This window comes from Mercenaria mercenaria, chromosome 17, assembly GCF_021730395.1.
Source record: "Mercenaria mercenaria strain notata chromosome 17, MADL_Memer_1, whole genome shotgun sequence".
Lineage (NCBI taxonomy): Eukaryota > Metazoa > Mollusca > Bivalvia > Venerida > Veneridae > Mercenaria > Mercenaria mercenaria.
Window position 1 is genome coordinate 14,229,969 of NC_069377.1, and position 14,339 is coordinate 14,244,307.

A 14,339-nucleotide genomic window follows, 5' to 3' on the forward strand; every position below is an offset into this window, starting at 1 on the left:
TAAAGTAATTAATATCAATAGATTTGTTATTATTCAATTCACACACTTTGGAAATGGCCGATGGAAGATAGGTTAAAAAAAGTTAATGCATTTATACTCTTATGGGTTAGTCTAATCAAACGTTACTTGAACAGTTGGGAAGGTCATAAGTAATAAATCAAAATAATGAATTATTAACACATAACCACAAGGTTTAAAAATAATTGCAAATATTGAACACAAAATGTGCTGAAAATAGAAAATTAAAATTCGACGCCCCAGAGATATAAGGTCGTAACTATTATTTATGACCTTATATATGAGCTACATGTATACATTTCGGAAACTACATTGAAATAATAAATGTGTGACCCTAATTATTGAACCTAAAATGACATTTTGTTTACATTATACGTTAGTCTGAGTGATTTGATCTATACTGGGTAAAGAAAGAAGACATTAAAAAATGATGAAATGCTCAGCAGAGCGTCGCATTTTATTATTTTAAACTCGTATGATAAATTCAATATGAAAAGATAGCAATGAAATATCTTCTATACGAGGGATGTTCGAAATGAATTGCTTATTTCTATCTGGAGACTTCAAATTTCAAGTTAGCCCAAAAGGGCTCATTTCATGCCCTCGAAGTACTTCCCGTGGCTAGAAATGCAAAGTTTCAGCCGATGTATCTTGAAGGCGTCGCGGTACGCTGATTTGGGCACAGTAATAAGGTACTGATGAATGCCAGATCCAAGTGCCTGTCGGGACTGGTATTTCCGCCCAGCAAGGAATGATTTCAATTTCGGAAACAAAAAGAAATCACATGGGGCAAGGTCTGGGGAATACGGGGGGTGAGGCAAAACAGTTACTTTTTCTTTCTTCAAAAACGCAGTAACTATTGCGGAGGTATGAGCGGGGGCATTGTCATGTAGAAGACGGACATGTTTAAACCCAGTGGCAGGGCGTCGTTTCTGATAATACTTTTTCAGTTTCTTCAGTACTACGTCTTTGTAGTACTTTCCGGTGATGCTTTTGCCCTTTTTCACCGGCACTTTTATTGCAACTCCTTCACCAGAGAAGAAGATTGCATACAAAACCTTCTTTGCACTCAAAGAACGTTTGGCAATTATTGAGTGTTTGCTGTGTTTAGCGGCCCAGATCTTATTGCTAACCTTTCTGACGGGCTCAAAATAATGGACCCAGGTTTCATCACCTGTGACGACATTGGCAAACTGCTTTTTGTCATATTTTGGAAACATTTGAAGCAGCTTTTTGGCCACTTTAACCCGTTGCCTCTTTTGCTCATCAGTCAACAGATGTGGCACCCATCTAGCAGAAATCTTTCTGACTTTCAAATGCTTCTTCAAAATAAGGTGAACCGTTGATAGTGATATGCCTACCTTTCGTGCAATATCACGAACTGTAAATCTGGCATCTCCTTCAATGATTTCCTTTATTTTGGAAACGATTTCTTTACGAGATGCAGATTTTGGCCTACCTGATTTCGGTGCATTTTTGATGGACTCTACACCAGACTCAAATTTCTTTTTCCACCGCCGAACTGTGCCATAAGACACACAAGAAGGTCCATAAGCAGTAGAAAGTTCAGTCATCAGCTGCTTCAAAGAACAACTAAGTTTTGAGCGAGCTTTGATCTAAGCCCGTATTTCATCTTTCTTGTCGACGCTTCTACCAACCATTTTTACTACAGTGGTCAATGATTGCGTGTATTCAAATGGCAAATTTTATGTCTTACACTTAGTCTAACATGTACATTTATACACCGTTGTGTAGGTATTGAATAACCCTATACAGGTAGGTATTGGTTTTAATCGTGCCCCACGTGGATATCGAGCTAGAGGACAATAAGCAATTCATATCGAACACTCCTCGTATATACAGTTTTTTAATTTTTTGTTTTTTTCTTTTTTTTTTAAACCCTCAAAAGTATTGTTTTTCAATTACGACTTTTTATTTCGAGGGATGTCGATATTATCAAGCATATAAATTATAACATAACTTGGGAGTATAGTTATTAAGGTTTCGATGGAGGCCTTGAGAAACAAAAATCAAACAACACCAAATCATAGAAAGAAAGAGTTGTTTGACATGAAAATTGAACAGCATGTAAAACATGTATATTACTTTACGAAACAAGTGTCAGTATACTGATATAAACATTGAATTCCGGAAAAGGTCTGCCTAAAGGGGCTCCACTTCCGGACAGTTAAACGCCTTTAAAAACTCACCATTTTCAAAGAACTGTTACACATGTTTGTTTTGATGCATTTGCAATAGCGTGCGAGTGGTGAAATTTCACGTAACAAGGTGGAACATAGTTTTCAGCAATTGTTTATCTTTTTTCTATACAAATGGCATTCGTTTTCAAAGGGAGACAACTTTTTCTCAGAGATTACTTAAAATAATCGGAAAAAGTTGTTTCCCTTTGAAAATGAATGCCATTTGTACTTAAAATAATCGGGAACAGTTGTCTCCCTTTGAAAATGAATGCCATTTGTAAAGAAATAAAGATAAACAATTGCTGAAAACTGTGTTCCTCCTTGTTATGCGAAATTTCACCACTCGCACGCTATTGCAAATGCATCAAAACGAACATGTGTAACTGCTCTTTGAAAATGGTGAGTTTTTAAAGGCGTTTAACTGTCCGGAAGTGGAGCCCCTTTAGGCAGCCCTTTTCCGGAATTCAATGTTTATATCTGTATACTGGCACTTGTTTCATAAAGTAATATACATGTTTTACATGCTGTTTAATTTTCATGTCAAACAACTCTTTCTTTCTATGATTTAGTGTTGTTTGATTTTTGTTTCTCAAGGCCTCCATCGAAACCTTAAGCATTCAACTCATATTATGAGCACAGTGTTGTGATATAGATTCTAGCTGATACTACATATTTGTGTAACATAAGCTTAGTTTACTGCTTTTGTATTTTTTTATGCCACACATTTTGTCAATAGCACAAACGTACATACATTATGCTGTCAATGTATAGATTGTGTGTATGGGCAGCTGCTCTTCATACTTATTGAAATAAAATTTTCTAAAACTACAATCTATCAAACTGAAAATTAAGGATGTAAAAATGGCCAAACTACCTATACAAACGTAAACCCTGTTGACTAATAGTACTATATACATAATATAGGTTTAAGAAACACGTTTCACCACTGAGATTCGAAAGTTTCGAAACTATTTCATTTGTTTTGTGTGCGTTTATTATGTTATCATGTTATTTTGTAAACGCGGTTTATTACTGGGGTTCCGACCGCCATTTCGGCGTATAATCGTACAAAACGGCAATGTATGTGATAAAATGAAAACTTTTGCAAGTCATTATTCTCGCGATTTATGTTGCAATTAGTGTTTGTTGTGATGTAAGTGACATCGTCACAACCTATGCAATATGGCGATGTTCCAGCTTTTAATGGTGGATGAAGACGCTATGTGCCTCTCGGGGTACTAATTCAGACACGGGCGGTCGCCTGCGCTGTAACACCGACATTCCTTGATGGCTTCTTCTAATTTTTCTAATTTAAAAATTCTACTTCCCAAGAAGTGTTTCGAAACCGTAGAGGATAGAGGCAATTAATTCGAAGTCAGCGACCTGAACCACTAAGCCGTGAAGGTCCAATGTTAAAATTCAACCAAAAGTCACTATACTAGGTATTTTCGTGACCAAGTATCCTGGAATTAAAACATGTCTGTCCAAATTGTATTGTGTAGGTCACCGACGACACAATTTATACTCTATGTGGATATCTACTGAACCAGCATGCAGCCGCAAGAAATCTGGCTGTTTCCTTTGTTGGTCTGCTTGTGCAACCACCCTTGAGTATCACATTTTCATTGTCGTTTCTTATAATACACTAGTGTAACGATAAAGCCGGTGATGGCATTTAATTAGGTGACTTAGTTTTCGTTTTCACAATAACTGTAATCATCATAAAATCTATAAGATCATATGGAAGCGTAGTACGCAACCAAGCAAACTTATAAGCTCTACAAACCCGGCTTTATAGAGTCTGTTCATGAAAAATAAAAAAAACGTGCAACGCCGTTCATGCCCTCTAGCACTGGCAGGTATATATGTTACACGTAATGACAATAGATCTCGGTTTTGTTAAGAAGTAATCATTATAATTCAATGGAATTTGAAAGTAGTCCATTAAATGATTTTTCTTCTTTAACATGTTTACGATTTACAGATATATGTATTTTCTAATTTTGGCGGCAGCCGTCTCCATAGCAAAATAATGTAACCGTTATCTCAACTCATGTTCACAATGTTAAAACAAGGCGTTTCCTAGGATAATCTACCATGAATATTCAAAGACAGACTATAGAATATACATATAGCAGTAACCGTTAAACGTATCCTCTACATCGTTACTATTTATTACCCAAAAATATAACTATAATATTTTACCGCTAAAATTACCTGCAAGTGTCTCCGTATTTTTCAATATAAGGAATATATGAATTTTCGCTCTAACGCCCAAAAATTCAATCCTTTGTCGCCACTGTTTTGTCAAAAAAGCAAAATACTGAGAGAAAAAAAACTTCATAAAAACACACACAGTATACTCTTGCAGACGCAACCGTTTCACAATCTAATTTGTATGCTTGAAATTTTAATTTTATTCATCAGTAAAAATAAATTTACTTGAATGATAGAAACAAGATGGCCATGATGGCCCTATACCGTTCACCTGAGTAGAGTTGCTTGCTTGAACAAATTTCTTAGCTTAAGCTTTAAAAATGATAGGAGAGTGAGTCAAGGTAATGATGCAAGATTACTTTTGAAATCTGTAAAATAATATTATAGGTGGTCCAACTTTGTTTACTGTAGCTTAAAAACAAGAAAGTAGGTCAGTAGGTCACACTGATGTTCACTCTGAAAGTCAGTTTTAAGATCGGCATGCAAAACTGTACATCTCATCCAAATTTCAAGGCTGTTTCTTTAAAACAAGAAAGGAGGTCAGAAGGTCACATTCATAGTCACTGGAAATCAGTTTTAAGATCGGCATACAGAACTGTATATGTCATCCAAACTTCAAAGCTGTTTCTTAAAAACAAGGAAGTAGGTCAGTAAGTTACATCCATGGTCACTGAAGTTCAGTTTTAAGATCGGCATCCAAAATTGTACAGGTCATCAAAACTTCAAAGCTCTATCTTAAAAAACAAGAAAGCAGGGACAAAAATAGCCAATTTTGTCCCTTTAAGGTGCCATAACTCTGGAACCTATGATGAGATATGGCCAGTTTTCGAAAGGAACCGAGATATTTCTTATACTTGTTGTGTGCAAGTTTGATAAAAGTTGATTGCAAAATGTGGTCTCTATTGTGCTCACAAGCCAAAAAATAGCAAATTTTGGCAGTTTAAGGGGCCACAACTTTAGAACTCATGATGGAATCTGGCCAGTTTTCGAAAGGAACCGAGAAAATACGCCAATACAAGTTATATGCAAGTTTGATTCAAGTTGATTTCAAAATGTGGTTTCTATTGTGTTCACAAGCCAAAAATAGCAAATTCTGGCCCTCTCAGGGGCCATCACTCTGGAACCTATGATGGGGTCTGGCCAGTTTTCGAAAGGAACCGAGATATTATGCCAATTCAAGTTGTGTGCAAGTTTGATTAAAATTGATTGCAAAATGTGGTCTCTATCGTGTTCACAAGAAATTGTGGACGGACGACGGACGGACGGACGACGGACGAAGGGCGATCACAAAGCTCACCCGGTCACTACGTGACAGGTGAGCTAAAAAACTAGAAAAACCGCATAAAATGTATTTGTTAAAGAAATAAAGATTTTTTTTTCGCATGACCAAAATTGCCTTTCGTTGCCCGGCAAACTATTTTCTCTCACCTACATATAAAATCTGGAGTAAGCTTATCTTTACAATTACTTCTTAAAATAAAACGTAACCCCCATTATGAAAGAATTCCATTTATTGCATTGTTACAACCTCGTCAAAACAAATTGAAAACAACAGTGAAAATGATATATTCATATAACCACTCATAAACGCCAATAGCATAAATCCTCAAAAACCTAAACAAGAGGGCCAACATGACCAATCTGACCAAGTTTCATGAAGATAGAACCACAAATGTGGCCTCTATGTTGTTAACAAACTTTTCCTTTGATTTGACCTGATGACCTAGTTTTTTACTCGAAATGGCTCAGTTTTTATCCAGGCCTAGATATCATCAAGATAATAATTCTGCGAAAGTTTGTATCAAATCAAAGCATAAATGATCCCTCCATATGACTGAAAGTGCCAAAATAGAAAATTTGCCACTTTCAGGGGCAGAACCCATGAAGGAATCTAGCCGGTTTTCGAGAGGAACCGAGATCTTATTGTGACTTAAGTTGTATGTAAGTGTGGTTAAAATCAAATATAAAATGTCACTTCTATCGTGTTCACAAGTTAAAATTAACAAATTTTGGCCTTTAGGTCCATCAGGGGCCGTAACTCCGGATCCTATGATTGGATCTGACAGATTCATCATGAAAGGCAAGATTTATTGTTGTTAAAGATATTTTGCAAGTTTGTATCAAATCAAACGATAAATGAAGTCTCTATACGGCTGCAAAATAGGAAATTTTGCCCTATAAGGGACCATAACTCTGAAACCCATTATGGGAAATGGTCAGATTTCGAAGGGAACCGAGATATTATGCTAATACAAGTTGTGTGCAAGTTTGATTAAGGTTGATTGCAAAATGTGGTCTCTATCCTGTTCACAAAGCTAAAAAAGCAAATTTTGGCCCTTTAAGGGGCCATAACTCTATAACCCATGATGGGATCTAGCCAGTTTTCGAAAGGAACCGAGATATTATGCCAATACAAGTTATGTGCAAGTTTGATTCAAATTGATTGCAAAATGTGGTCTCTATCGTATTCACATGACAAAAATAGCAAATTTTGGCCCTCTCAGGGACCATAACTCAAGAAACCCATAATGGGATCTAGCCAGTTTTCGAAAGGAACCGAGATATTATGCAAATTCAAGTTGTGTGCAAGTTAATAAAAATCGGTTGCATAATATGGTCTCTATTATGTTCACAAGAAATTGTGGGCGGACGGACGCCGACGGACGAAGGGCGATCACAAAAGCTCACCTTGTCACTACGTGACAGGTGAGCGCTAAAATGTGGAGTTACAATCTCAGACTAATCACTACTTACATTTTCATGAAAATAAAATGTAAACAACTGGTCTTAAAAGTTCCGAATCAAGCTATAAGCGTAATGCTGATTTTCAAAACAATACTGTATCGGCCATTGTTGGTAGTTTTTGCCTGAACCACCTGAAATGGTCAATATTTTAATTACAACCATGATTCGTCCCAGTGGAATTCGTGCCTATGGACGGTCTCCTTTTAAGATGGCAATTTTACGACATATATCAGGAGAAGTAGAATTACTAAAATGATGCATAAAAAACTTTAGCAGATATTTCATTTTTTCCCTTATTGTTGGTATTCTGTTCGATTTTTTACATGTCGTAGTTTCACATCGTCATTTTGTTTAGAATATGTTAAATAAATTCCCAAACAAAGCGCGGCAAATGTTTGTTCGGCTTATATAGCCATCGCTATAATAGGTCGACAACTGAGTTAGGCAAAAGTTCTATAATGTTCATAACCAAAATCACACTTGAACCATAGCTAGAATATTTTAGTAAAAGTTTGCTGTTTTATAAATCACCATTCATCGTTTATTTCCGAGGAAAGTTGTCATGTTTAGTCATGCACAATGTGTGTGCACTGCTTTATGTAATAAATATATTCATATTTTCACACTTAATTGATTTAAGAAATAAATTCATTAAACTTTTGACCGACTGCTAATAAATGAAATAAATACTTTTTTTTTTCAAGAAAAAAACTTGATTAACTGAAACATATGAAGCTTTATGAGTTACAGTAACAACAAGAGATCATAGAGAGATCTTGGCGCCCACCATTGAGCCATTTTTGAATGTTCCAAATTTTAAGACTTGCTCAAGGTCAAAATCAAGGTCCAATTTCATTTCGGTACACAACATTGTGCATGTGGTGCACATTTGAAAGCTGCAGCTTGAGAAATGTGAAAGTAGGTCACTAGATCAATTTCAAGGCAAAAGTTCATTTTGGTACACAAAACTATGCATGTGCTTCAAATTTTGAAGCTGTAGCTTGAGAAATGTGAAAGTAGGTACTAGGTAAAAATCAATGTCAAATTTCAATTCAGAACACAAAAATATGCGTGTGGTCCAAGTTTGAAGCCTGTAACTTCAGAAATGTGAAAGTTGGTCACTAGGTCAATCTCAAGATCAAAGTTCATTTCGGTACACAAAACTATGCATGTGGTCCAATTTTGAAGGATGTAGCTTGAGAAATGTGAAAGTAGGTCACTAGGTCAAAATCAAGGTCAAATTTCATTTTGGAACAAAAACCTATGCATGTGGTCCAAATTTGAAGCCTGTACCTTCAAAAATGTGAAAGTAGGTCACTAGGTCAATGTCAAGGTCAAAGTATTTTTCGGTACAGAAACCTATGCATGTGGTCCAAATTTGAAGGCTTTAGCTACAGAAATGTGAAAGCAGGTCACTAGGTCAAGGTCAATTCAAGTCAAGGTTCATCTTGCCACTCAGAACTATACATGTAGTCCAAATTTGAATGATGCAGGTTATGGTCATGAAGATTCTAAAAGTTTTTCCCTATATAAGTCTATATGAACCATGTGACCCCCGGGGCCATATTTGACCCTAGGGGAATAATTTGAACAATCTTAGTAGAGGACTACTAGATGATGTCACAAACAAAATATCAAAGCCATAGGCCCTGTGGTTTTGGACTAGAAGATTTTCAAAGTTTTCCCTATATAAATCTATGTAAATTATCATTCTGACAAAGTTTGGTCAAAATCCCCCCCAGTAGTTTTTGAGGAGATGCGATAACGAGAAATTGTTAACGGATGGATGGACGGACCACAAAATTAAAAGATTTCATTTACAACACAGTTATTTAAGTGTGTGCAAAATTTGGGGAAAAAGCGATAAAAGATATTGTTGAAAATAACGAGGCGACGTCATTCTCGAACATCAGAGGTGTATCGTGGCTCCCTGGTTGTTCGTCTCGGGATTTTGACGAACCTCTGATTTATTAGAATGAGGGGGCACCGGACAGTTGTGCATGTCAATTTAACAGCAAATGCAAATATTGAACAAATATTGAACATTGATCAGTATATTCTCTGTGTGTGACAGTATGACTTATGGCAGCCTTAGAAGATCTATATCAACAATCTACTTACAACTCGGAACACATTTTAACATAAGTAGTACCTTAATTAAATACTGTTAATAATAAGAAAAGGTTGTATCAGAAAAATCCGAAATGTAATGATTAACTTGCACAAGAACTAAATTCTGTTTAACCTTAGTGTTTAAAAGACAAGCACATGTATAATGTTCTCTATTTCATACTCAAGTCCACTTGAAAATCTAGTCGAAACGGAATACACAAAGAAGTCAATCAACATTTTCACTAATTAGTGAAATACGGCTGGACGACTGATAGTGCTAGCGGGCTATACATCGTTTCATCGTTCCTTTCTTCATCGACGTGTAAAATGTTCTCATACTTTTAAACTGAATCTGGTCGAAATGGAATACACAAAGAAGTCCGATCAATATTTTTACTAATTAGTGAAATATGGCTAGACGATTGATAGTTCTTATAGGCTATACATCGCTTATAGTTCCTTTCTAAATCGACTGAAATAAGAATCAAACATTTATGTTTTCTCCGGCCATAAAATGATCAATTGCTTCTCTGGGAAGTCGTGCCCCAGTTTGACAAGCACGGCCACCTAAATCGTCTTCTTCTTCACTGTTTTCACTATCAATATCTGCATTATACCCAGCTAATTTCTGGTAACTGTTGAACATAGCTTGTTTCTCACCATCGTCTTTTATGGAATTTATCCAATGCATTACACAAGATCCTTTCAATGTCTTGATCATTTTATCCTCTATACCTTCTTTAATGAAGAAATCAATCAAAGGTACTTGAAACCTTTCAAAACCAAGCTCGCCGAGTGATACGAGTATTCTTGTGATGCGTAAGTAATAGTGTCTGTGCCTTAACAAAATACATAAACAAATAAAAGTGGTTATCAAAATATCATTCTCCAATATTAATGGTCGAGATGGATAAATGATCTGCTACTCCAAGTGTGAGAAAACTTGCTATGTATCAAAGACGGCTAATGTGCCATCTATTTTTCAAAGCGATCGAACATAACACATTTTTATTCCATTCACTTTTTCTGTAATTCTATTTACATATATTTGTGAAATAAAACAATAAATTAACTAGTCGAATACTTACGTATTTAAATGTTTGTATCTTTGTACTTATTTGGAACACGCTCAATTTTTCCATCAAGTTCATTAAGCAAACGCATTCCGAAAAAGTCTAACATCATTTTGTAAGCTTGAAGAAATCGTGACCTCATGACGTCATCATTTCTTATTGCCTTTAACAACAAAGTGATGAATACAACTTAACAATTAATATAATATGCTAACAATTCACTGCGTCTTTAGTTATTTATTTTATTATCAACTAAAATATATCTTTAAACAGTTTTATATCATGTTATTTTTTGTTTGTTTTGTTTTTGCTGAATTTAGAGTCACACCGTCACAATGTTAGGCCATACAGTAATTTTTCCAGCTTCGAGCTTTTGGTGGTGGAGGAAGAAGACCCCAGGCATTATTTCTAACACGGACAGGCACCTGGGTAGAACCTTCAATAATCCAGCCGGATTGCTTCCTGTTTTGAAGAATTTTAAAACCCAAGCGGTGAGGTTTAAAACACACATTGGTGCCATGCAAGTGATTGAAGTCTGCGACTTAAAAAACTCGGTCACAGAGCCCCTATCTTATGAAGTAAAGACTTCTGTAAACATACACGTAAATGATTTTAGTACTAATATAATGCTAAAAGAGATAAACAATTTATGGTAATAACAATTTAACTCTTTTTCGAAACATTATACTCAATGAACTCTCAAAAACTCAAGACTCAAATTCTAATTTATTTGTCAGGCTTTATTTGAAGAATAAAATGTGACAGAACTGATTCCGACAATATAATTATGTAAATATTGACAATTCATTAAGGACTACGTAATTTAGATGTGTAATTATCGACTGACGTTGAGTGTGATATAGTTTTTATCCCAGTGCATACATGTATCCTCCAACGACGAGTTTAGTGGATCTAACACTATTGTTCTTCATTTTGAAACAGCTTTTCGTGAAATGAATCAATATTGTTCTGTCTGTGTAAATGATGAAGTATTACACCACAATAACAAGAATGGCAGACTGTTACGAAATACGCCCGTCATCGAACTTGGCCTTATTCAGGGACCAAACTCTAAGAGTGCCTGGGGCAATTTTGCTTGTTATCGAACTTGGACGAAATATTATGCCCATAAACATTGGCAGCAAGTTTGGTGAAGATTAGATGAAAAGTGTTTAACTTAGAGAGCGGGCAAGGTTTAACTCGCAGATCTCGAGTTATTGAAGCGTCATAGTCCAAGATTGCCTAATTCGATATGACTGGTTAGCGACCTTTTCTTAGGTATTATGCCGACAAACATTATCTGCAAGTTTTTGGAAGATAAGATGATAACTGTTCGAGTTAGAGAGCGGACAAGGCTAAATATGCAATTTTTGCGTCATTCAAGGGCCATAACCCAAGAGTGCCTAGAGCGATTTGACTGGTTATCAAACTTAGACGGGATATGATGCTCACAAACATTGTCAATTTTTTTGGTTAAGATCGGACGAAAACTGTTTGACTAAGAGAGCAGACCAGGCTAAATTCACAGTATTTTTTAATAATTCAAGAGCAATTATCCAAGAGTTCCTTCGGCGATTTGACTGGTTATCGAACTCGGCTGAGATATTATGTCCACAAACATTGTCACCAAGTTTGGTGAAGATCGGATGAAAAGTGCGTAAATGCTTTTGGACAACGCTCTCCCGCCCGCCCGCCGCCATATAATACGCCACGCTCTTTCAGAGACGGGCGTATAAAAAGCACTGTACCTGTATCTCTATATCCAGGTTTCAAAGTATTCTATATGATTTCCCATGTTTTTACAGGCTAGATTTCTTGTTTTCAATATGACATACCTCTGCTTCATGATCAAGTAATGGCTACGCATCTGGATTCCGCAAGCTTTACTCTGGTGTAGGAAATAACCTTAAAGGAGAAATTTTACTATTGCTGTATACCATTTCACAGTATTTTAATTGTTTCACTACATACTATACATAATTTGTCAAATTGCTAGCGAAACGTATATCTCAATGACGACTGATAAAAGAGCCCCACTCCGATTCTCGTGGAGATGTTTACAGTTACTTGCGGAGCACCGTTTAGTACCGGTACACTTGATTAGGTCAACTGCCCGCCGTTATAATATTGAAATACTGTTAAAAAACGGCGCAAAACCCAAAGTAAAACAACAAATTTCGAATACATACATGCAGATTATGCAACTTTGACTATATTTTTGAAATAGAGAACTGACCCTAAACCATTGCTATCTCGCATGAAGGAACATCCTCAAAAGTTGTTACAAAGAGTTTGTTTAAAAAGAAATGCTGCTTCAAAAAGCTATGTTAAAATCTGATGACATGCCAATGAATAAAATATGAATAATTTTCGAAGAATTCAAACTGTCCTTTATATCTTAACATAGTTTCTATGGTGTAGCATGCAATATAAAGCCACTATGAATACGTAAAGTAAAGTATATTGGTAAAGAATGCATGTATTCTTATACAACAATGTATATATTTTACAGATTAATATAAACAAGAGCGTCATAATGACCCTGGATCGCTCACCTGAGTAATATGAGCTGCATGTACCAAATGTCAAACTGATGCTAAAACATTGAGAAATTAGGTCAGTAGGTCAAATTCATGGTCACGGAAAGTCAGTTTTAAGATCAGTGTACAAAACTGTACATGTCACCAAAATTTCAAGGCTGTATCTTAAAAAACAAGAAAGTAGGTCGGGGCGGGGCCTCATTTCTTCCCTGGGGCCTAATTCAAACAATCTTGTTAGAAATCAACTAGGCAATGAAACATACCAAATATCAAATGCCTAGGCCTTGGACTTTCGGACAAGAAGATTTTTTTCCCTATATAAGTCTATGTAAATCTTAGGAAACCCTGGGTGGGGCCCCTTTTCAACTGAGGAGCATAATTTGAATCATATTGGATAGATGACCACTAGGCAACGCAACATACCAAATATCAAAAGCATAGGCTTTCTAGCTTCAGACAAGAAGATTTTTAAAGTTTTTTCAGTATATGTAAATATTGACCCACAGGGAAGGGCCTCTTTTCACCCCAAGGTAATAATTTGAACGTAGAAGATCACAAGGCAATGCTACATACGAAACATCAAAGGTCTATGTCTTGTGGTTTAAGACAATCAGATTTTTAAAGTTTTTTCCTATACAAAACTTTTTTAACCATGTGACCCGGTGGGGCAATATTTGACCCTAGGGGGATATATTGATCAAACTTGGTAAAGAATATCAAAGCCCTAGGTCCTGTGGATTTGAAAAGAAGATTTTCAAAGTTTTTCCTCTATAAGTCTATGTAAACCATATGACACCAGGGCGGGGCCATAACTGACCCTGGGAAAATAATTCTAACTAACCTGGTGAGCGGGAGGTCGTGGGTTCGATCCCTGGCCGCGTCATACCAAAGACGTAAAAATGGTACTAGCAGCTTCCTCGCTTGGCGCTCAGCATTAAGAGGATAGTGCTAGGACTGGTCAGCCCGGTGTCAGTATAATGTGACTGGGTGGGATATCATGCCATGTGTCTACGGCGTGATATTCCAGTGAGGCAGCACTATAAAGTTGGACATTGTGCTCACTGCTACAAGTAGACACCGTCGTTTATATGACTGAAAAAATGTTGAAAAAGACGTTAAACCCGAACACACACACACACTAACCTGGTAGAGGACCATTAGATGATGCCACATACTAAATATCAAAGCCCTAGCTAGAGGACCACTAGAAGATGTTATATAAAAACAAGAGGGTCATGATGACCCTGGATCGCTCACCTGAGTAATATGAGCTACATGTTTCAAATGTCAAACTGATGATAAAATATTAAGAAAGTCAGTAGGTCACATTCCTGGTCAATGAAATTCAGTTTTAAGATTTGTGTGCAAAACTGTGTAAGTCATCAAAATTTCAAGGATGTATCTTAAAAAACAAGAAAGTAGGTCAGTAGGTC